Here is a 25,544-nt window from a genome sequence, read left to right as displayed (position 1 = left end):
TTCAAAACATAATCATAGATCATTTATGAAAGAGAAACAAAATAAGTAATAAATGCTTCTCAAATTAATTTAATATATTTAGCAAAGAAACATGAAATACATTCTTTACAATATTGCTGGATATGTCTTTCACTACCTGGGCAGAATAAAGGGTTAATCACTTCTTTGAAGCTGTAATTTGATACAAAAAAAGTACATTTCTCTGTAAAGCATTGACCTTTAAAATATGACACCTATATACAGGGAACTGTATTTGATCTGATATTTGTTTCAGTGCATAGATATAAAAAAGCATAGATATAAAAAAATATGCAACTCATTTCATCATTGAAAACAGGATTTATGCATACCTGATTAATCTATTTCTTTCTGGATATGGTGAGTCCACAGGTTCATCAATTACTGTTGGGAATACCACTCCTGGCCAGCAGGAGGAGGCAAAGAGCACCACTTCCCTTTCCATAATCCGCAGTCATTCGATCGAAGGAAAATGGAGAAAAAAGAGTAACACAAGGTGTATAGATACTTGAGGTTTAGTCAACAAAATAACTGTCTTGAAATAAAGGACGGGGTTGTGGACTCACCATATCCGGAAAGAAATAGATTTATCAGGTAAGAATAAATCCTGTTTTCTTTCCTAAGATATGGTAAGTCCACGGCTTTATCAATTACTGTCAAAGTAGTCTAGCTGCAGACTGGAGCTCCACTCTAGACAGGAAACATGTGACCTCCACTGACTCTAGACAGGAAACATGTGACCTCCGCTGACTCTAGACAGGAAACATGTGACCTACACTCAAAGCTTTTTTTTTTTTTAATCAACTTTAATACTGTATAACAAACAACCTATAGACAATCATTCTGAAAACGAAACATTTTGCAGCTTTCTTGTTCTTCTTAATGTGCACCCACAGTAGTTTATGCAGATTATCATTTATAAGGTAACCTCTGTGAGTGCACATTAAGAAGAACAAGAAAGCTGCAAAATGTTTTGTTTTCAGAATGATTGTCTATAGGTTGTTTGTTACATTAAAGTTTATTTTATTTTTTTTAAAAAAAAGCTTTGAGTGGAGGTCACATGTTTCCTGTCTAGAGTGGAGCTCCAGTCTGCAGCTAGACCCTTCTCATTACTGTTGGGAATCAATACCCAAGCTAGAGGACACTGATGAATAGGGAGGGACAAGACAGGCAGACCTAAACAGAAGGCACCACCGCTTGAATAACCTTTCTCCCAAAAGAAGCCTCAGCTGAGGTAAAAGAATCAAATTTGAAAAATGTGAAAAAGTATGCAAGGAAGACCAAGTTGCAGTCTAGCAAAACCAATCCACAAAAGCTTCATCTGTGAAAATCAAAGAAGAAGAGACAGCCCTTGTGTAATGAACCATAACTCTCAGGAGACTGCAGTCCCGCAGTCTTAAAAACAAACTTCTCAACAAGAGGAAAGATAAGTAGCAGTAGCTTTCTGATACAGAAAAAAATAAACAAAAAACAGAAGAAAAAATATTAAGTATGTACAATATTCAAATTGTGCACACACGTTCCTCAACATATAAGAATGGGGACACAGAGAGGGAACAACAAATTCCCAAACAAAATTTCCACTTAGGATAAATAACACCTTATCCAAAATAAAATAAAGCGAATCACACTGCAAAGCCAAGAGTACCTAAACTCTCCAAGCAGAAGATATAGCAAAAAAGAAAATTTCCAAGATAAATTAAATCTATGGAATGCCATGGTTAAAACTGAGCCTGCTGCAAAACCTTAAAACCAAGGTTCAAACTCCAAGAGGAGCAACAGACTTAAACACAGGCCTAATACTAACCAGGTTCTGACAAAAAGATTACACATCTGGCACATCCGCCAGACACTTGTGTAAAAAAAGATAATGCAGAAATCTGACCCTTCAGAGAACTGACTGAAAAAACATCCTCCAGACCTTCCCAGAGAAAGGGCAAAACCCCTAGGAATCCTGACCCTACACTAAAGAGTAGTCCTGGGATTCACACCAATCAGGGAATTTACACCATACCTCATGGTAAAAATTACCAGTAATAGGCTTGTGAGCCTGAATCATGGTCCAATGAACGATTCAGAGAAACCACGCTTAGACAGAGCTAAGCATTGAATCTCCAAGCAGAAAGCTTCTGAGAAAATGAAATTTCAATGAAAGAATGGACCCTGAATTAGAAAGTCCTTCCTCAGGAACAACCACCAAGGTGGAAGAAATACATCTCCCCTAGCTCTATATACCAGATCCTGCGAGACTATGCAGGGACTATTAAAATACCGATGCTCACTCCCATTTGATATGAGCAATGACTAGTGGAAGGAGAGCAAACTAAGGAACAGGGATGTCAGACTGAAATCCCACAGAACCACCAGGGTATTTAACAGAGCAGCCTACTGATCTCTTGACCTTTAACCTAACTTGGAAGCTTGGCATACTGCACTCCCTATTTGAGGATTAACCTGGAGAACATCTCCATGAGAAGCACCCATTCCCCGGGATGAAAAATCTGACTGCTCAAGAAGTTTGCTCCCGGTATTCACTCCTGAAATGTTAAAAGTGAATAAACGAATGTGAGCATCCGCCCACAGAACAATCCATGCCAACCATAGCAAAAGAACTCCAGATTCCTCCCAGGTGGTTAATGTAAACCACTGAGATGAAATTGTTCAACTTGTACCTGAAAAACCAGTTAAGACAACTGAGGCCAAGCCATCAGAACATTGTAGATCATTCTCATCTCCAAGATGGTTATGGAAAGAGCAGACTCCTCTCAAGTCCATAGTCACCCACCCAGCAGGCTAGCAACCGTGGTCACTATTACTCAGGAAGGTCTCCAAAAGCATGTGCCTGAGACAGATGCTCCTGAGAAAACCAAAAGTTTCTGGGGGATGCAGGCAACAATCCCGCTACCTCTCACAACCTAAGCCAGTGATCTACCACTGATTCCCCTCTCTGATCCACAGGGAAGAATCTCATGTTGACAGATCTAGATCTATCCTCCGACACAGAGCCACAAGATCCCTGGTCCACTATCTGAACATGCATAACAGCAGACTCTCAGATGGAATCAAGCAAACAGATGATTGTTCAATTAAACAACCATTAGACCAATTACCTCCATACATTGAGCCACTGAAGGGCCAAACAGAAGAGTACAGAATGAAACAAGAAGAAAGAATCCTCTATTTTCTGACATCTGACAAAAATGTTTTCAGAGATAGGGAAACTAAGATGGTCCCTAAGAAAACTACCCCTATAGCTGGAACAAGGGAACTCATTTTCAGATTTACTTCCTATCTGTGGGAATGAGAAAAGACAACAAGATCTCTGTATGAGAGTTTTCTTGTTGAAAAGATGGCACTGAACCATTATGTCATCCAGGAAGAGCACCACAGCAATTCCCGGAAACCTGATCACTGCCTCTGGGAGCCGTGGCAAGGCCAAAGGGAAGAGTCACAAGCTGTGTTTGACATAAAGGCAAACTCAGGAACTTGAAAATACACGTCCTCCAGGTCTATGGCCACCATGAATTGACCCTTTTGAACCAAAGGAAGAATGAAACCCCTGGTTTCCACCTTGAAAGGACGGTACCCTGAGAAAAAAAGTGTTGAGACACTTTAGATTTACCATAGGACGAAAAATTCCCTCCTTTTCAGGAACCACGAACGGGAATGAATAGAATTCTAGACCCTGTTCCCTTACAGGAACTGGACCTAACACTCACAGGGAAGAGAGGTCCAAAACGCACTTCAAAAATGTCTCACTGTTATCTGGCCTGCAGATAAATTGAGAGGTGGAACATGTCTCTGGGAGAAAAGGTATGAATTATATGTAGAAAACCTGAGAAACTATGTTCACAGCCTATCTGGGAAAACTCGTATCCATATTTGAAGACAAACAGAGAGATTTAGTCCTCCACTTGGAAACCGATCACGGATTAGGGTCAAACTCCTTTATTTCTATTCATTTTGTCTTGCGGTAGAAAAGATCCTTTTCCACCCGTAACATCAAAAATATTCCTGTCAATGCAGGATCAAACAAGGTCTTACCCTTTTAAGGAAGCACCAGAGGCTTGAACTCAGAGGAAAATCAACTGAATATAGCCACAACGCCCAGCGGGCTAGCTTAAGAACCTTAAATCTGTTCTGGATATCCTCCAAAGGAGTCCCTGCCAAATTGGAATAAAACCAGGCATCCCACCAATTGGATGCCGCACTTGACCCAGTGGCAATACAAACTTCCATGTAAGCCTCCCGCTTAGTCCATTGATCCTGAAAAGAACAGCGATCCTCTCTAGGAATCACAGTTCTCTTAGCCAGAGTAGAAATGCCCTACTAGTATAGGTACCGTGTGCCATGATATTTAATGGAGACAGCAACAGAAAACATCCTTTAAAAGACAGGAGACAGGGAAAAAGTGAATCCCTGGCTTCTTCCATTCCCGTGAAAAAATCTGTCAGCACGGCCTGGAAAAGGAAAAAACTTCCACAGAGGAATCCTAGTATATATAAAGTGTACTAGATTCTGCAGTGTTGACAATGACAGACGAATCGGAGTCTCTCCAAAATAGCTAAAACCTCCTTTAACAATACACAAATGTGTCCAAGCTTAAATCTGAAGGTTACTACTTCAGCATCAGATGAAGGAATTATACTGTCTGAATCTGAGATTTCACCTTCAGAAATCAAACCTATGGGGAAAGGCAGTCTGTGTAGCCATAGGTGGAACAGAAACCTTACTATCTGAATCTCTAATATTCCTCTTGCGATTTCCCATAAGTATAGGAAAAGCAGATAATGCCACAGATACTGCAGAAGATACCTGGGCAGCAATTCTGCAACCAAATAACTCCACCAGGAGATTGAGAGGAACTGCATGTGATGCCATAAAGGCTTGGGACGATTGAGGATCAAGCTGTGGCCTTGCCTAAACAGCATCAAACTTAGAGATAATGGGCTCAGTGGGCAACAATCAATCTTATAATTAAAGAGTTAAAAATTAACCATATAGCACTGAACTGCATATGCAGAACCAAAAATGCTTCAGGGTACAACATGCATTCTAGGGACAGAATAGTTTGGAAAACAAACAAATTGTGCTTTAATACATAACACTATTGCATAATAGAAAATAAATATAAATACAAATTATTATGTACTGTCACTTTAAGAAACAGTACCCCAGGCACAATAAATATCATCTGAACAATGATTATGTATGTCTTATGCATGATTTATTGAAGGATCTATTTAGTTTGCAAGATCAAAGATTCCTTAAAGGGACAGTCTACACCAGAATTTTTATTGTTTTAAAAGATAGATAATCCTTTTATTACCCATTTTACAGTTTTGCATAACCAACACAGTTATAATAATATACTTTAACCTCTGTGATTATCTTGTATCTAAGCCTCTGCAAAATGCCCCTTTTTTCAGTTCTTTTGACAGACTTGCAGTCTAGCCAATCAGTGCCTGCTCCCAGATTACTTCACGTGCACGAGCACAGTGTTATCTATATGAAATATGTGAACTAACACCCTCTAGTGGTGAAAAACTGTTAAAATGCAATCTGAAAGAGGTGGGCTTCAAGGTCTAAGAAATTAGCATATGAACCTCCTAGGTTAAGCTTTCAACTAAGAATACCAAGAGAACAAAGCAAAATTGGTGATAAAAGTAAATTGGAAAATTGTTTAAAATTACATGCTCTATCTGAATCATGAAAGTTTATTTTGGCCTAGACTGTCCCTTTAACTTGCTACTCTTCTTAAAACATAAACGTACTCTCAAGATGCAGCGGTTCCTTTAATGCTATCAGTGACAACAACAACACTGAGCAAAAGACGGCAGAGCTCCTGCCAAACTCACACAGAGAAGAAAAAAATTTCTTCAGCCATGAGAACGCCACTCCATTTAAACTTAGAACAGAAATGAAGAGGCGTGTCACGTACCACACTAGCAAGCTACTGGACTAGTCCTAGTTCCCAGAGAGAAAAAAGCACGCAAATCTCAGCATCTCACCCACTAAGAAGAAGCTGCGCAATAAAGGAAACATGTCCACCAGACATGACATTCCCCTGCTAATAGAAACGCAATTGAGCCCAAAGCTCTGTTTGCCATAAACCCTTACTGGGTACAATCAGATAGACACCAGCACATGTACCTTGTATGGTCTCAAAGTTTGCACATCCAAAAATTAAAAGACATTGTCAAAGATAATAACAACCCGCTCTAAATACATCTGAAGGCTAACTAGCCCATCTGTTAAATCCGTGTCTAAATAGAACTTAACAAAGCAACATACAGCCCACAGTTAATAAAATGGGAAATAACTTTTAAAAAACAAAAAGTTTAATCCCTGTCTCTTATCACAAATTAGTGCCTGCTCCCTGCCCTTCAAAATATCCTGCATAAAGGATATATGTCCCAAAACGATGCAGCCAATTAGTTTAAAATTTTAAGTGCTATATCTCCACACTAAAAAATAGAAAGGCACTTATCTGCATCTAGCCGTCCGGCAGGAGGACAGCTTACCCAACGTGAGAGGGTGCCACTCCGCATAGAGGCCTGTAGAAAAAAAAGAGAGAAAAGAGTAAACCTACTCTGGCCTTCTATCTAAGGGCAGCAACAATGTTAGGAAAACGCAGCAAGTCCCACCTCACAAGTTCCTAACTGCATTAAAGCCACCACTACTCTACTGAAGAGATTAACATGGACTACAGCTATACCCAGAACACAGGAAAATTTAGAGCAAACCTACTCTGGCTTTCAAAATAAAAAACATCTTGCTTGTAGCGAAGCATTTTCTTCAGACACCAAAATTTTACCTCCTCCTTACACCGAAGGCATAGAGAATGACTGGGGATTGTGGGAAGGGAAGTGATACTTAACAGCTTTGCTGTGGTGCTCTTTGCCTCCCCCTCTGGCCAGGAGTGGTATTCCCAACAGTAATCGATGAAGCAGTGGACTCACCATATCTTATTATTATTATTTTGTTAACACCACAGACTATATTTTTAATACTTGTTTTATTTTCTTGTGTTACAAAATGTTTAAAAATCTTGATATCTACCCTTTATATTCTGGTATTTAAAATATCTAGTATTTCAAACTGCTGTTTTTCAGTGCACATAATCCAGTGGATTTTAGAAATAGGACGTTTTAGAAAAGAACAGTTTTACTTTTTTATAATTGTGATGCTGCATTTTTTGGTTGATTATATTGAGTAATCAGTATGCTTTTCAGCACAACTATTCATACTTGTAAGGGGCCATGACTTAAATGGACAGTCTACACCAGAATTTTATTGTTTTAAAAGATAGATAATCCATTTATTACCCATTCCCCAGTTTTGCATAACCAACACAGTTATATTAGTACATATTTTACCTCTGTGATTACCTTGTATCTACGCCTCTGCAGACTGCCTCCTTATTTCAGTTCTTTTGACAGACTTACATTTTAGCCAATCAGTGCTGACTCCTAGGTAACTCAATGTGCATGAGCACAATGTTATCTATATGGCACACATGAACTAACGCCCTCTAGTTGTGAAACAATGTCAAAATGCATTCAGATAAGAAGCGGCCTTCAAGGGCTAAGAAATTGGCATATGAGCCTCCTAGGTTTAGCTTTAAACAAAGAATATCAAGAGAACAAAGCAAAATTAATGATAAAAATACACAGGAAAGTTGTTTAAAATTGCATGCCCTATCTGAATCATGAACATTTTTTTTTTACTAGACTTTACTTTTAAGTATGCAACAGAGATCCTCATCCCTGGAGCTACCTCCCACAGCTGTCTTTCTTCTTCTTCTAGTATTTTCAGTTACCTCCATATGTGCATTAACTCGAGAAACTTTAAAGATTTAGTACCCTGTGTTAACACATCAACAGGTACACATACTACCCGCTCATCCTTAGGGAAGTGACTTAGCAGTAAGTAGCACACTCACAAAAGCTACCTGAGCCTGTATCGGAGCCTGTTTCTGTGCCTGTGCTATCTGAGCCTGTACTCATGTCTGTACCTGTACTTCCTGAGCCTGTACTTAAGTCTGCCACTTGTGCTCAAAACCATAGCCTGTACCTGTATCAGCTTTTCTTGTGACTTCATCTGTTCCTGCTCCCTTACCTTGGCCTCACCTGTTCCTGTTGCCTTGCTTTGGTCTCATCTAGTCCTGTGGCCTCAACTAGTCCTGCAGCCTTGCCTTGTCTTCAAATGTTCCTGCAGACTTGCCTTGTCCTCACCTGTTCCTGCTGCTTTGCCTTGGCCTCACTAGTTCCATTAGTCTCACCTGTTTCGGTGGCCTCTCCTTGACCTCACCTGTTCATGTGGTCACACATGTTCTTGTCTCCTTGCCTTGGCCACACTTTTTCCTGTGGCCTCACATGTTTGTGAGGCCCTGCCTTGGTCTCACCTGTTTCTAAGGACTTCTAAGCAGCAAATCAGTATGTCTGTGCCGGGACAGACAAAGGAGTGAGCTTTGTGCACTCTCATCTTATTTCCCTATTCAGTTTTAGGAAGTTTACTATGAAAGTTCATGAGAGTTAAGTCAAATCCAATGAGATCACAGTAAAAGAGTTCATGACCTCAGCACTGTTGATGCTGATTGGCTGCTGTTCATTTCTTCATTTTTTATTTTGTTTTACCTGCAGCTGGGCAGCAGCTGAGTATAACTTTTTACACAGAACTTACTCTGCTGAGCTGAGGAAGTTGTGAGGTAAAATATCTTCCTTTTTTACATAGAGATGCTCAGGTGATATTTTCCTGTCAGCTTTTTACAGTTATACTGCATCAGTTTCAAGTGATTTAGCATATGAGTATTATGCCCCTTTAATGCAAAATATCTGCTGTACAAAAACATTTTAAAATCATGTTTTTTTGTAATTGTAGTGCTGGGTACATGAGCAGGGTTATATAATGACACCGCTTCATGGTAAAAAAGAAAAATACAAATACTTAGGACAGATTAAAGAGGAGATCACTGCTTCTATATACAATATTTGTATCGATTGGAAGGTATCATATTTAGAAATTGCATACATTATTGTGAAAACCTATTTCAAAAACTTTTAACAATCTGTAATAGAGCCTAAAATTAGGTTATAACATTTTCTTTTTTCCCTTGTCGCATACCACCCAAATGTCACGATTGTCACAGATTGTCACAGATTCGGGTTCTGTCTGCTGTCACTCTTGCAGGTTCCCCAATTTCTGGAACTGCCCCATCTCCGCCTATTAGATGTTTCTATTCCAGCCAACCGTTCTAAGACAAATCAGGCATCCCATGTGACACATCCAAAGTCCCAACTCTCCTGAACTGCTTTGTAATCTTCATAGGCATTATCTTATTGCGTTTCATACAAAAGGAATAGAAAAGGTAAATTCTGGGGACCAGTAGTACTTCAAATACGTTATAGAACTAATATTACCTGGAAGTTAATAAATAATAGAGGGGACAGTAGTAATATTGTAGAAAACAGTTGTGTGATAGTTTCAGCACAAATAATTTTGCTTAACATTTGAGAACAAATTACTTATGAAGTTTAGATAATATAAAATGAAAGTAATCTGCTTTGCATGCATGTTGTGCATTTAAATCTTTAATTACACAATTGCAGATATATTTCCAAACTGATTTATATTTTGTTCAAGCAGCACATTGTTCAGAATTTTTATTTATTTATTTTTTAATTAGGACATATGGCCATTCCTAAAACAGATTTTGGCTGAAGAGAACTTTAGACTAGTTGCCAACTTCTTGAAAATATCTAGAGATGTTATCATGACTCATAATAGACGTATACTTTTAGCTAGAGTGTATAATATTGTATGCCATGCATTTGTAACAAAAGGTTAACTTTTTACTTCTCATTTTTACTTTTTGTTGTCCCTAATTTATTGATAATAAGTATAATAATAAAAATAATATTTATATTATTATTATTAGTAGTAGTATTATTATTGTTGTTATTATTATTATTAGTATTATTATTAAATACACCTATTTTCACTGCATTGCTTCCCTTGTTCTCTGTTTTAGTGCTGCCCTGTGTGTTTTTTGTTTAGTATTTGTGGTGACTTCAGATGTCATAAATTGTGCACTGTGATGCAATAGTTATAGGAACATAAAAGTCAAAATTAAACTTTCATGATAGAGCATATAATAGAGCTAGCTGATGATTGGTAGCTACACATGTATGCTTCTTGTCATTCCCCATAGAGCATTGCTGCTGCTCTGTAGCTGATTTATCTATGTGTTTCATCCATTTGCAGCCAAAATGCAAAACAAGTTTTTTTCAGTCAATAAGTTTAAAAAAACCATTGAACAAACATGTCCACTATAACCATCATGCCCATATTAGGGATGGGCGAATGTTTAGCAAAATTAAAAAAATTAAAAAAATAAAATTTTTGTTTAAAGCAACTGCTCCCTTAAATTGAGAGACATGGGCTACACAGCCCTATATACTTTTGGACTTAAACTAGCACTGTTCCTAATGTTGAAGTTAAGTTTCAGCTGGTGTTATATGTACTGCCCCTCCAGTTTCTTAAGAGTTAAGATTTATTAGCGTATATGTTTCTTTATTTTATTGTGACTCCCTTGATGTTATAGTTTGTACCATGTTTCAGCCAATGCTACCTTAATACCTACTATCTCACAATGTAGATGATAGGTGACATATCTTCTTTCATCAGGGCTCTAACTCATACCCCTTAAAAGCTTATACCTGGGACTTTGTTTAATTTCTATTCACTTGTGACATGTATTATTTTCAGGCAGCTCCAGTTTGTTTCAATGTAAATACCCTCTTGCTCTCAGCACCTGCTCATTTAAATTTAAAAATAAGGGTTTTGTAAACCCACAACACTTTAGGACTTAAACCAGTACTGTACTTAATGAGGATATTTTAAACATCTGATGATATATTCAGTACTACTCACACAACCCTTAAGCTTAGATATATTAGCATATTTGCTCTTTTATTTATTATCACACAACCTAACTGATATATTGGTATTGTTTTATGCTCCCCTAACTTAACCCCACTACCCATTATTTGAGACCTGAGGTAGGGAGAGATATACTCTTTTTTTCTTATGGCCATGATTTACACCTGGCACAGACTTATAACTAGTTTATCATTATATGTTTATTTATATGTCTTATGTATGACTCCCAGGCAGGTTGGGATAGCGTAGTAGATATTTACACTGCATTAGGATACAACTCTTACATTTAGCAATTGACCCTATTTAACTAGTGAGCTACTGTTGCATAGTATACAAAATATCTCTTTTTCAGTTGGGATTGTCCAGAGTACCATGTCTAATTATTATCTATGAGGGCTTAGCTCTCCGTAAGCTGTCTGTTTAAATTAGGATTGCCACATAGCATGACTCTCCAGGCTAGAAAAACACATAACTACATGTCTACCTGCCTCATTGGCAGCCGAGGCACAACTAAGGTCACAAACAGGTTGCATATTGCATACGTTTACTATATCCCTATGCTTAGATGTTACTACTAACCATAACCTAACACCACTTCTATAGTCATTTAAACCCTCTCTGACTAGGTACAGATGGAAATTGGTCCATTGCACGAACCGGTCACGTCTACTTGCTCATGGACTTTTTGTCATCTTTATATATGTTTATTAAAAACTAGAAAATTGAGATACCTTACTATATGTCACCCACACCTCATAAATGTGCTAACCATTAACATCTTCTAGACAATGACTTTTGTGGCAATTTATTGATAAATGAGTTTCAGATCCTACTCAACAGTTTATGGTGTTGTACACTCCCTATAATCTATGGTTGTTTATGTTGTGTTATTCTTTTGTGTGTTAGTCCTCTAAATCATACATCTCATGGACTATATAAGGACTTCAAGAGAATGCTACCTGTTCATAAGCCTCATCATAATAAACCTGGCCATGCCCCCACTCCCTCCCTTTTAACCTCCGAGCAGCTCTTTCCTGCTGATATCCCCCCAATTCCTTCTCTATTTTATCTACTCCTTTAACAATAAAAAAGAGATCTTTTTAAGCTCAGTCCACTTACTTTTTCATTGGTTGATTCATAGACTCGTCTATGACATGCCTATAACTAAAAATGCTTGTCCCTATCCTGATACATAGTGGTAGATACTTATATTTAGAGGGAGCTTTAATAGGTATTTTCCCTTGAATATTTTCTCTATTCCCTTCAAAGTAATCACTACAGACATACACACCAATGGGTTTACCAATTTATTGTATGACTTATTATATACTGTATCAACCTACATATATTATATACATTCACTGTTATTGTAACTGGACAAAAGTTTTGTATTTTAACTATCTAATATCTCAATAAAAATATATTGGAAAAAATAATTGCATTATGAATAACTACAGTTGTTGGGCATTGTATTTATAAGGTCCACTTGGATTGGACCAGCATTAAGTAGGCGTGTAATGTTTTAACCTATCTTAAAGTAACTTTGGCTTTTTAAATCTGTGTGAGGCCATGCACTGTAGGCAATGATAACCGATGTCCCAAGCTGAAACGCATAAGCCTTCCAGTGCTACGCCACTTGAAAGTTTGATTTTCTGGGGTTGCATTCCTGGTTTTTAATTTTAACAATAAACCTTGGATTTTATTACTGCTGGGTGAACCATCCATCTTTCTTTACACTGACTTCCATCCAGCTGGTTCACAAAGCACTTTGCATTTAGTGAGGGCAGGAGCAGGTGTCTGGATTCTGATGGGCCAAGGCTGGATCACATGAGCAAGAGAAGAAAGAACCAGGAAGAGGTCTGCATGGACGCCAGCCGGAGCCATAAGATTGAAGTGTGTACATATTCATTTATATGTACATTTATGTATATATAGAAATATATACACATATTAATAAAGAGAAAAAATGGTCCTCGGAAACACTGTGAATTTTATATCTCTTTTGGATGTTTAGCCCTGCCTCCTTACTGCCCTCCAACATAGGAGAGGAACAATTAAACAATTTACTCTGCCAAGTACATAAGACAATGTTAAAACATTCAAAGCAATGGCATTTCTTTTTTTTTTTAAAGATACCAACAGGAAAATATCATTCCCAGAGTTCTAAGGGTTAAAATGTTACCTGCATATGAATTAAAGAGACAAAATCATATAGACAGATGGGAACAAGCCCTATGTCTCTGTTCATTACCATGCATGCAAATCTTAATATAATCTGACAAAGATGAAAGAGCGAGATTAGAACAAGAAATAAAAACTCAAAATGATAGTCTCCAACATCTAGAGGAAATGGAAAAATTTAACTCTCTCTATAGTCAGTATCAAAAGGAACTGGACAAACTAGAAAGTGAAATAGTCCAGAATAAAACATTGGTTAATTTTTTTGGGGGGAATAATAACACCTATAGAAGATCATATAATTCAGAAAATGTAAACACTGACAGTGAATCAGAGTTATCAGTTATAGAGACCTCTAGTACTAGTACAAGTTCAGAAACATTACCAAGAACATATACTAGATCTGAACTAATGGCATTGGAGACTTTATAAAGTACAATACATACTATAGCCTCTCCATTAAAAACTACAGCTCTTCTATCCTCTTCATCTGCTTCTTTGTTTTATCCAATATCCAACCTGCTCCAACTCCTCAGCCTCACATGACAAGCCTCCAGAATCAAACAAGCAAGCAGAACAAACGCAAAAATACCATTCCGTCAAGAACCTCAATAAGAAGACAACCCAGTCCCTTCTCCAAAATAAGGATGGGGACCTAAGAGTAATTAATTTAACACATCATAATTTATCTAAATACCATTATCAAGTACTTTCCAAAGGACTTACTTTTTGTCCAACTGTAAGTCTAAACAAATTGAAAATAGTTAAACATGTGCATCTTTACTCTAGGAGATTGCTATTAAAAAAATTCTGTATTTGAAAAAGGAATATGGGGAGGATTGGACAATAATATATCAAACAGCCTTGGAAGATTTATAACACCTATTAGCTAAAAATAGACCAATAGAAATAACTGAAACAGAATGGAAACAAACTATCAAGAACAAATCAAAATACATGCAACCCTCCAATCTATCTCCAGAAATTCAAATTTTCAACCAAATAGTATGTAGAGAAATAGAAACATTGCCTAACATCATATCTAAATCTAATTTAACTATGAAAGAAAGGAATGCTATAAAAGAGATTCAAGAAACACTGGGGTGAAACCATCGTATAAGGGAGGGAATATTGTCCTATGTGACAAAACTAAATATCTGGAAGAAGTTAATAGACAATTAGACAACTAAGCCTGTTACAAAAAAAGTTTAGGAAATCCCACAGAAATGTACTTGGAGAAATACAACAAGATCATTTTAAAAGCACATAAAGATGAAATAACAAATGAATCTGAAAATGTATTTCTCTCACAACAACACCTCATAGTAGCTACACTATAAGAAATTCCAAAAATTCACAAAAAATTACATGAACCACCAGGCAGACCCATAGTATCTGGAAATGAAGGTTTAATGGAAAGATCCAGTCAATATGTAGACCTAAGACTGAGGAAAAACCTATATACTCTACCATCTTATGTTAAAGATACTATGGAGGTCTTGCAAAAACTTGAAAATATATATTTTCCAAGTGATTCCATACTAGTCACTGCCAATGTTGAATCTCTTTATACCAGTATAACACATATATTAGGTGAGAATGCCATAGAATACTTTCTAAGTACCAATCAAACAGATAATTTCTTACATAATGAGTTCATATTAAAATTACTACACTTTGTCTTACACTTTAACTTCTTCACCTTCCAGGACAGTTTCTACCTACAAACACAGGGAGCAGCGATGGGCACAGCTTATGCCACCACATACGCTAATTTGTACTTAGGATGGTGGGAACAAATCTCAGTATTTTCTGATGCCAATATTCAATACATTAAACAAATCCCATTATGGGTAAGGTATATCGACGATATCTTATTCATATGGGTGGGATCTCAAACTGAACTAAAAGAATTTATGGCAATTCTAATTCTCAATGATTTGAACATAATTTTAACTTATGATTACAGTCCCTATAAAATCAATTTTTTGGATCTGACAATAACCAAAAATTCAGATGGCATGATCTCAACTGCATTATATAGAAAAGAAACTGCTAATGCACTGATCATGCACCTAGTACTTTAAATGCAATCCCCAAAGGGGAAATCATAAGGCTGAGAAATAATTCTTCTAACACTGAAACCTACAAACAAGAATCTGCTAACTTAGCAACGAGACTTAGAAGCAGAGGTTTCAGTAAAAGATCTATTAAGAAAGCACAAATGCAAGTTTTAAATAACAAACAGCTAGATTACGAGTTTTGCGTTATAAGTGAAAAAGCATTGTTATACTTCATAATGCTGCTTTTCCCCTAACGCCGCTATTACAAGTCTTGTCAGAATAGGTGTACCGCACACCTTTTTGGCCATCACACAACGTCAGTTATAGTTATATTGTAGCTAGCTTAGGTTTTATTTTACAGGTAAGTATGTATTTAGTTTTAAATAGGTATTATTTAGGTAATAATTGTAAGTTTAATTTAGATTTATTTTAATTATATTTAAGTTAGGGGGTGTTAGGGTTAGGGTTACGTTAGGGTTAGGTTTAGGGGTTAATATATTTATGTAGTGTTAGTGATGTGGGAGGCCAGAGGTTTAGGGGTTAATAACTTTAGTATAGTAGCGGCGATGTTAGGGCCAGCAGATTAGGGGTTAATAAATGTATGTAGGTGGCGGCTATGTTGGGGATGGCAGATAGGGTTAATAACTGTAATGTAGGTGGCGGCGATATTAGGGGTGGCAGATTAGAGGTTAATAACTGTAATGTAGGTGGCGGCGATGTTGGGGGCAGCAGATTAGGGGTTAATAACTGTAGGTAGGTGGTGGCGATGTTAAGGGCAGCAGATTAGGGGTTAATAATATTATGTAGGTTGCGGCGATGTCGGGGATGGCATATTAGGGGTGTTAAGACTCTGGGTTTATGTTAGGGTGTTTGGTAGATATGTGCGATTCGTTTCGGATCGATTCAGAAATTCGGCCGAATTCGTAAAATTCGGGATTCGGATCGATTCGAATAGTGCCAAATCTACCAAATAAATACGAATTTGTTCGGATTTATTCGGATTTATTCAGTAAATTCGGATGGCCATGGATTACACTAGTATTGTACAGTATATTAGGTTATATCACTCTGCTATGGGTTACACCTAATATACAGTACATAATACTAGTCTAATACAAAGCACATCCCACCTAACACTTACCGAAATTCCGAATTTCCGAACCGAACCGAATCAAACCGAATCCAGCTGAATTTATTTGAATCCGAATAAATTTGAAATGAATCCGAACTGAATTGATTCAAATTTTTCCGAATACGAATCGATCCGAACTGAAATTCTAAAAAATCCTAACAGAACCGAATTTTTTCGCCATGCACATGTCTAGTGTTAGGTTTAAACGTAACTTTTTCTTTCCCCATAGACATCAAGGTGTTAGGCTTTCTTTTTTGCCGGCTCTCCCCATTGATGTCTATGGGGAAATCGTGAACTTGCACGTCAAAACACCACTTGTATTTGGGTGAGGTAGGGAGCTCAACGCCAACATATCGCCCCCACAAACCGGATTTTTTCAAACCTGTAATAGCAGCGCTATAGGGAGGTGAAATACCGCCACTTTTGTGGCGATCGTTAATTTCCCTATAGCAGTGATTTTTAACCTTTTTTTTTTTTTGCCGTGGCACACTTTTTTACATTAAAAAATCCTGTGGTACACCACCATCCCAAAATAAAAAAAAAAATCACACATTGTAGCCTAATACAGCATATATATATATACACATACAAACAAACACACACATACTGTATGTATTGTGCTGTTATGCCATGCCTCCTACAAACTACCCCTGCACTGGGAGTAAAAAACAAGCAAAGTTTAAAAAATATGTCACACTGTTGTCAGTCTGCCGTGGCACACCTGAGGATCTCTCACGGCACACTAGTGTGCCATGGCACACTGGTTGAAAAACACTGCCCTATAGTGCTCAAAACTCATAATCTAGCTGAAAGAAAATTGCTTGAACCTAAAATCAAAGCTACTGATAACACTATTTATTTGATAACCACATATAATCTTCAAATCAAAAAAGTAATGACAATTATGAATGACAACTGGCATATTTTGGAAAATGATACATTACTAGCTAGTCAAATAGGGAGAAGAGTACAAGTAGGATCCAAAGACCTAAAGATCTATGGGATACTCTAGTTAAAAGTCATTTAATTAATAATCCTAAAAAGCCTGCCAAAGCTAGTCTTGAGAAAGGCCCTTTTTTGAGGGCAGAAACTCGTTGACATATTGGTAAGCATTACTTTAATCTTTACTTCATTCTCATATTGGATACACTATGTTGTGAATTTCTTTTTTTACAGGGACACTTTTTAGGATACCATAGGAGCAGCTGACAGGTGCTAGGATCCAATCAGCTACTTCAGCAACCACACTCAGGAATTTGGATCTGTTAAAGTAACTAACATTGGAAGGAATCAATTTCCTCACTTTCACCTTGCTTTTCATCACCCATTTTTTCCATTTTTTTGTTTTTATTGACTTATTTTTGTTCTTCACTAACATTTGTTGATCAACTTTTTGAACACTTTTTTGGATTATATTTTATATTTTATTTTTTATGTTATTGCATATTGTGTATTTTATTTTTTATGTTATTGCATATTGTGTATTTTATTTAATTATATCTTAACCTCACTGGATTAAGTAGCTAGCATTTTTATATCCATTTGCACTCACTCACTATTTGATTGTATCTATACAATTATTTTGCTACCCCCCTTTTTTTGCACTGCAGTGCATTTTTCTATTTTTTTGGAACACTATTTTTGTAACACTAATTTTGAACACTATTGTTTGTATTATTGTTTATTAGTTTTTTGCTTGATGCACTTGCTACAGTTGTACTTAGGCTAATTCTGTTTTATTAGTATACACTCTTATTCTGGTGTACCACCCACACTGATCACCTGTTATTACCTCTGTTTTTATTGTAATTATCAGCTTTGGCCCTTTGAGCCGCTTCTGTAAGATATTCCTGTATTTGTAATTTTATTTATATGTGCTTTTTACATTTTTTATATATAGTCTTTTATCACTGATGCTTTTTAACATGGTTCATTAAATAACCTTCTTTTATCTCTCTGTGAGTATATTTATCCCTTGGCCTCTTGTTGGCGCTGTATTCACTTCTTACTACTTGTGCAAATAGGGAGAAGAGTACAAGTAGGATCCAAAGACCTAAAGATCTATGGGATACTCTAGTTAAAAGTCATTTAATTAATAATCCTAAAAAGCCTGCCAAAGCTAAAGGCATGTACCCATGTGGAACATGCAGTGCATGCTCTCACGTATGGAAAATCCAAGGAATAGAAGAAAGGTATAATCATGTACACACCTTACTCAATTATTTTTCCTGTACTACTATTGGCGTAATATACATATTAAAATGCCATTGCAATCTAATTTATACAGGAACGCATTCAAGAAGATTGCAGAAATATTCGAAATGCTCCAAAAGATTTAGCTGTAGGTAAAACTATTACCAGTGTAGCTAAACATTTAAATCTAAAACACAGCAACAATAATAAATATCTCAAATTTGCTGTTATCCAAAAAGCCACCTTAGTCATCAGAGGAGGCAATCTGGAACGCCTATTACAGATGGAATGCAAGTGGATTCATCTTCTGAACTGTGTAAAACATTTTAATAACTTTGGTATATATCTTTAAAGAATTCATAATATTATTTTAGGTCTCAAAGAGATACTTCATACATGTTTCTTTTAACATGTACACCTAAGGTCACAATTTGGGTATAATTTTAAATTGAGATCACTTTCACATTTTTTATAATACACATGATCTAAATTTCACTTTCTACTTAATTCTATCTAGTTATCTAGCTTTATCTTTCTCAATCATGCACAATTTATTCATACACAACATTCCATCACATTTTATTACCCATTCTATAGCACTTACTGATATTTTTTTCTTTTTTATTATCAGCATTTTTTTTACTAATATCATCACAATTTTTACCTCACTTTCTTACGGCTAGATTTAGAGTTTTTTCGCCCGCACCTTTTAAATACCGCTGGAATTTAGAGTTCACAGAAGGGCTGCGTTAGGCTCCAAAAAGGGAGCGTAGAGCATATTTACCGCCACTGCAACTCTAAATTCCAGCGGTGCTTACGGACGCGGCCAGCTTAAAAAACGTGCTTGTGCACGATTTCCCCATAGGAAACAATGGGGCAGTTTGAGCTGAAAAAAAAACCTAACACCTGCAAAAAAGCAGCGTTCAGCTCCTAACGCAGCCCCATTGTTTTCTATGGGGAAACACTTCCTAAATCTGCACCTAACACCCTAACATGTACCCCGAGTCTAAACACCCCTAGCCTTACACTTATTAACCCCTAATCTGCTGCCACCACTATCGCTGACCCCTGCATATTATTATTAACCCCTAATCTGCCGCTCCGTACACCGCCGCAACCTACATTATCCCTTTGTACCCCTAATCTCCTGCCCCTAACACCGCCGACCCCTATATTATATTTATTAACCCCTAATCTGCTGCCCCCAACGTCGCATCCACCTACCTACAATTATTAACCCCTAATCTGCCGACCGGATCTCACCGCTACTCTAATAAATGTATTAACCCCAATCCGCCTCACTCCCGCCTCAATAACCCTATAATAAATAGTGTTAACCCCTAATCTGCCCTCCCTAACATCGTCAACACCTAACTTCAAGAATTAACCCCTAATCTGCTGACCGGAGCTCACCGCTACTATAATAAATTTTATAACCCCTAAAGCTAATTCTAACCCTAACCCTAACACCCCCCTAAATTAAATATAATTTTTATCTAACGAAATAAATTGTCTTATTAAATAAATTATTCCTATTTAAATCTAAATACTTACCTGTAAAATAAACCCTAATATAGCTATAATATAAATAATAATTATATTGTAGCTATTTTAGGATTAATATTTATTTTACAGGCAACTTTGTAATTATTTTAACCAGGTACAATAGCTATTAAATAGTTAATAACTATTTAATAGCTACCTAGTTAAAATAATTACAAAATTACCTGTAAAATAAATCCTAACCTAAGTTACAATTAAACCTAACACTACACTATCAATAAATTAATTAAATAAAATACCTACAATTATCTACAATTAAACCTAACACCACACTATCAATAAATTAATTAAATACAATACCTACAAATAAATACAATGAAATAAACTAACTAAAGTACAAAAAATAAAAAAGAACTAAGTTACAAAAAATAAAAAAATATTTACAAACATTAGAAAAATATTACAACAATTTTAAACTAATTACACCTACTCTAAGCCCCCAAATAAAATAACAAAGACCCCCAAAATAAAAAAATGCCCTACCCAATTCTAAAATAAAAAAGTACAAAGCTCTTTTACCTTACCAGTCCTGAAAAGGGCCCTTTGCGGGGCATGCCCCAAAGAATTCAGCTCTTTTGCCTGTAAAAAAAAACATACAATACCCCCCCCCAACATTACAACTCACCACCCACATACCCCTAATCTAACCCAAACCCCCCTTAAATAAACCTAACACTAAGCCCCTGAAGATCTTCCTACCTTATCTTCACCTCGCCGGGTATCAGCGATCCGTCCAGGCTCCGATGTTTTGATCCAAGCCCAAGCAGGGGACTGAAGACATCCATCCTCCGGCTGAAGTCTTGATCCAAGCGGGCAGAAGAGGACATCCGGACCGGCAAACATCTTCATCCAGGAGGCATCTTCTATGTTCTTCCATCCGATGACAACCGGCTCCATCTTGAAGACCTCCACCGCGGATCCATCCTCTTCTTCCGACGACTAGATGACGAATGAAGGTTCCTTTAAGGGACGTCATCCAAGATGGCGTCCCTCGAATTCCGATTGGCTGATAGGATTTTATCAGCCAATCAGAATTAAGGTAGGAAAATTCTGATTGGCTGATGGAATCAGCCAATCAGATTCAAGTTCAATCCGATTGGCTGATCCAATCAGCCAATCAGATTGAGCTCGCATTCTATTGGCTGTTCCGATCAGCCAATAAAATAATTACAAAGTTACCTGTAAAATAAATATAAATCCTAAAATAGCTACAATGTAATTATTATTTATATTGTAGCTATATAAGGGTTTATTTTACAGGTAAGTATTTAGATTTAAATTGGAATAATTTATTTAGTAAGACTTAATTTATTTCGTTAGATAAAAATTATATTTAACTTAGGGGGGTGTTAGGGTTAGGGTTAGAATTAGCTTTAGGGGTTAAAAAATTTATTAGAGTAGCGGTGAGCTCCGGTCAGCAGATTAGGGGCTAATGCTTGAAGATAGGTATCGACGATGTTAGGGAGGGCAGATTAGGGGTTAATACTATTTATCATAGGGTTATTGAGGCGGGAGTGAAGCGGATCGGGGTTAATACATTTATTATAGTAGCGGTGCGGTCCGGTCGGCAGATTAGGGGTTAATAAGTGTAGGTAGGTAGCGGCGAAGTTGGGGGCGGCAGATTAGGGGTTAATAAATATTATGTAGGTGTCGGCGGTGTTAGGGGCAGCAGATTAGGGGTACATAGGGATAATGTAGGTTGTGGCGGTGTGCAGTCGGCAGATTAGGGGTTAAAAATTTTAATAGAGTGGCGGCGATGTGGGGGGGGCCTCGGTTTATGGGTACATAGGTAGTTTATGGGTGTTAGTGTACTTTAGAGCACAGTAGTTAAGAGCTTTATAAACCGGCGTTAGCCCAGAAAGCTCTTAACTACTGACTTTTTTCTGCGGCTGGAGTTTTGTCGTTAGATTTCTAACGCTCACGTCAGCCAAGACTCTAAATACCGGCATTAGAAAGATCCCATTGAAAAGATAGGATACCAAATGGCGTAGGGGGATCTGCGGTATGGAAAAGTCGCGGCTGGAAAGTGAGCGTTAGACCCTTTCCTGACTGACTCCAAATACCAGTGGTAGCCCAAAACCAGCGTTAGGAGCCTCTAACGCTGGTTTTGACGGCTACTGCCCAACTCTAAATCTAGCCGTTAGTCACTTTTGGTTTATTCTATTCTCTCCTACATAGATGAACGATTTACTTTTTTTTTTTTTTAATCCAATTTTTTATTGAGGTTTCAAGAAATAGTAAGAAACAAAATAGGAAAACACAGCAGGGTTACAACTTTGTTATATGCAACAAGTGCCAAAATATAAACAGTTTAGTCAGTTATGAATCGACATATTTCGTAGGCTTATGTACAAATATGAGTCAAAATAGTAGTTGATACAATTAGAGATGAACCCCGTGTTTGTAGATAGAACCTCTTTTTCTTTTAAGGGGTGATGGGGAAAGGAGGATCAGTGGTCCAAAGCCACTCGTATATAAGTGTAAAAAAAATGGGGGAGGGTAGTTAAAGTGATGTGGTTTCTAATTGGGCTAGTGAATATGCTATGATATGGCAGGGGTACTGAGTATGATTAACTAGTGGGGGGCAGTATAGGGCTATTAAATAAAAAAATTGACATGGCATCATGGTGGGGAGGGAGGGAGAGAAGAAAAATTTATAGTACACATTTCCAATATAGGATGGGATGGGCAGAGAAAGGTCTGTTAGGCATGAGAATTAAAACACATGTGCATTGATCATTAAGCAGAGTAGGTTATAGACATGATACAGTTTTATGCATAGACATAAGATAGGGTACTCAAGCAGTATTGGCGTTGGTAAAGAGCCTAATTAGTCATTATAAGTACTTATACCATGGAATAATCATACACCAAAAACAAGCAATGGCGAAGGTCCCAGCTCCCATATGCATTAACCCCCAAAACACTAAAGGATCAGATTAAGTGATATGCCTATCAACTCATATCTCAAGATTATTTCCATAATGCTGCTCTATGTTGAGACTGCCTCCTATATCTCTTGTGTGGTGCCAGCAATAATTAAGCTATATGATCTCCAAAAAGGTGAGAGGGATGTATACATGGCAGTAGTATCTAGTATAATCAATTCTGACCTATAACCCATCTCTACTGTATAATAACATATGCCCCCACAGTGGACTAAGCAGGAAAATCCTAATAAAGTCTGAGTTATGACTGTATGAGGGATTATGCCGGAGTTTAACTGGAGAGTGTCCGCATGGGTAATAAACTGAGAGCAAAAGGCGAAATAGAGCAATGTCCCGTGAGTATATATATATATAGGGCCTCAGAGGCAGGAAAGGCCCAGGAACATATAGGCATGAACTAGTGAAGGTAAAAGAAAAAGAAGGCAAGGGGCAAAAAGGTCCCAAAATAAAACAGGAATGTCCACTTCTTTGTTTAGGGGAAGTTCATATGATTAATTAACCTATGCCTCTCTTAGGTGGCCTGTCCGTGTCTTGCCAGCGATTAATGAGAGAGTTAGCTACCGTATTAGGTGACCATAATTTCAGCCTCTTTTCTCTGCTAGCTTGTCGTCTGCTACTCGAGTGTATATACACAAGGCCCAGTTTCTTCCCTGAAACGGTGTAAATACCCCATAGCTCAATCGGATCAGTCCAGGAATCGGTAAGGGGGGGATCAGTGGCCTGTTCTATCTGGAAGACTTGAGAGCAACGGGCCGCTCCGATATTATAGATGGCCTCAGTGACGGTTGCCTGTCGGGTGCTTTCCGGTTTCCCCTGACTGCTATTACTCCGTGGATAGCTAGTAGTTTGAATAAGAGAGGGCTGGCTGGCTTCACTCCGGTACACTATGTACTCTTGTGCAGGGATGTCCGCCTGTTGGAAGACTTGCTCCTTTGTTTCAAGGCCAGGTTTGGGATCGCATGTGGGCTTTAGCGATATGTGCTGCTTACTTGAGTTATATGCTTTCTGCTGGGTAGTGATGTCCGACTCTTCAGGTTGGTCAGCTGGCTCGTGTGCTGCCTCTCCCATGGCGGCATGTAAGGTGCGATGTAGTTCCTCAAAGTTGCGGAGCATCCGTAATTCCAGCTCCTAAAGGATCGCCTGCATCTGTCTATTTATACCCCTCTCCATATCAAGATATAGTGCTGTAGAAAATGACAGTTTTCACTAGCGTAGATCTGCTTTACCCGGCTGCTAGCAGGCCGGGGGGGGGGTGGGGGTGGCTGAGTGTGAGAGGAGTATGGGGCCACGGTTGTCGCTCTCTAGAGACACAAGTTGTTCCTTTCAGCCGATGTAAACAGGGCTATATTTAGCATGAAAAAGATCCTCATTTACTGCCCTTTTAATTTCAGAAGTTATATGTAGTTATGGCTATTTAGGGCCGAGATGAGCAAGATTTTCTGAAATTATAGAGAGGGCTTCTCCATTTTGCGACTTCTCATGGCTGTGGTTAGGACACGCCCCCCACGATTTACTTATTTTAATTAATTTTATTTCACCGTAGTTGATTTGAGTAAGTCACATAAGAAAAGGCTTATTATGAATAACACAATGAGACCCTTTCGTATGTATAACAATATATACAATACATCTATACTATAATCGCGTTTGTAACGTGTCCGTCGCCGTCGGCAGTTGCGCACGCATCCTCAAAGGAATGTTGGCAGCCGAGGCAGCCAAAAGAATGTCGGCTGCACGCGCAGACAAAATAATTCACCTGGATGCAGAAAAGTTGCATCCAGGTGGATTCCGAAAATGGCAGTGTGGTGAAAGACTGAAGGTGTATTCTTTCAGCACCTTGCCATTTTCGGAATCCACCGGGATGCAGCGAAGACAAACGGAGCATTACATAAAAAAAAAACCTAACCGCCCGCAATAAGTATTAAAAAAAACAAAAATGTCCTCAATAAGTATTAAATAAAAAACCTTTACCGTCGCAATAAGTATTAAAAAAAAAAACTAACCCTAATTTAAAAAAAAAAAAAAAAATGTAAAAAACCTAACACTAAAGCCCCAAATAGGTACTCACAGTTCCTGAAGTCTGGCGGAGAAGGTCTTCTTCCAGGCGGGTCCATCATCTTCATCCACAGTGAAGGCGACGCGGAGCGGAGATGCGGAGCGGTGTTACAGGTGTGGCGATCCTCAGCGGCGACGGTGCTCGGATAGGGCTGGGATAGGGACAGGGGGACAGTGGGATAGGGGGATAGGGAGATAGAGACAGGGGATAGGGACAAGTACAGAGGAATAGGGGTATAGATGAATAGAGGGATAGGGGTGGATAGGTATATTTCTTTCATTAAACATTTTAACACTAGTTTATTATCATATAGAACATTTAAGATATCACTTCAAGCTTATCATTCTTCTAAGATTTATATTCAAACATGTCGCGTTTACATTACCAATACAAATGCTCTGCTAAACAAGCAAGCAGCCAGTCTGGGGCATTCTCTACTATTAATCTTT

The sequence above is a fragment of the Bombina bombina genome, chromosome 6 (genome assembly GCF_027579735.1).
Source record: "Bombina bombina isolate aBomBom1 chromosome 6, aBomBom1.pri, whole genome shotgun sequence".
Lineage (NCBI taxonomy): Eukaryota > Metazoa > Chordata > Amphibia > Anura > Bombinatoridae > Bombina > Bombina bombina.
Note: the sequence above shows the minus strand (reverse complement) of the source record.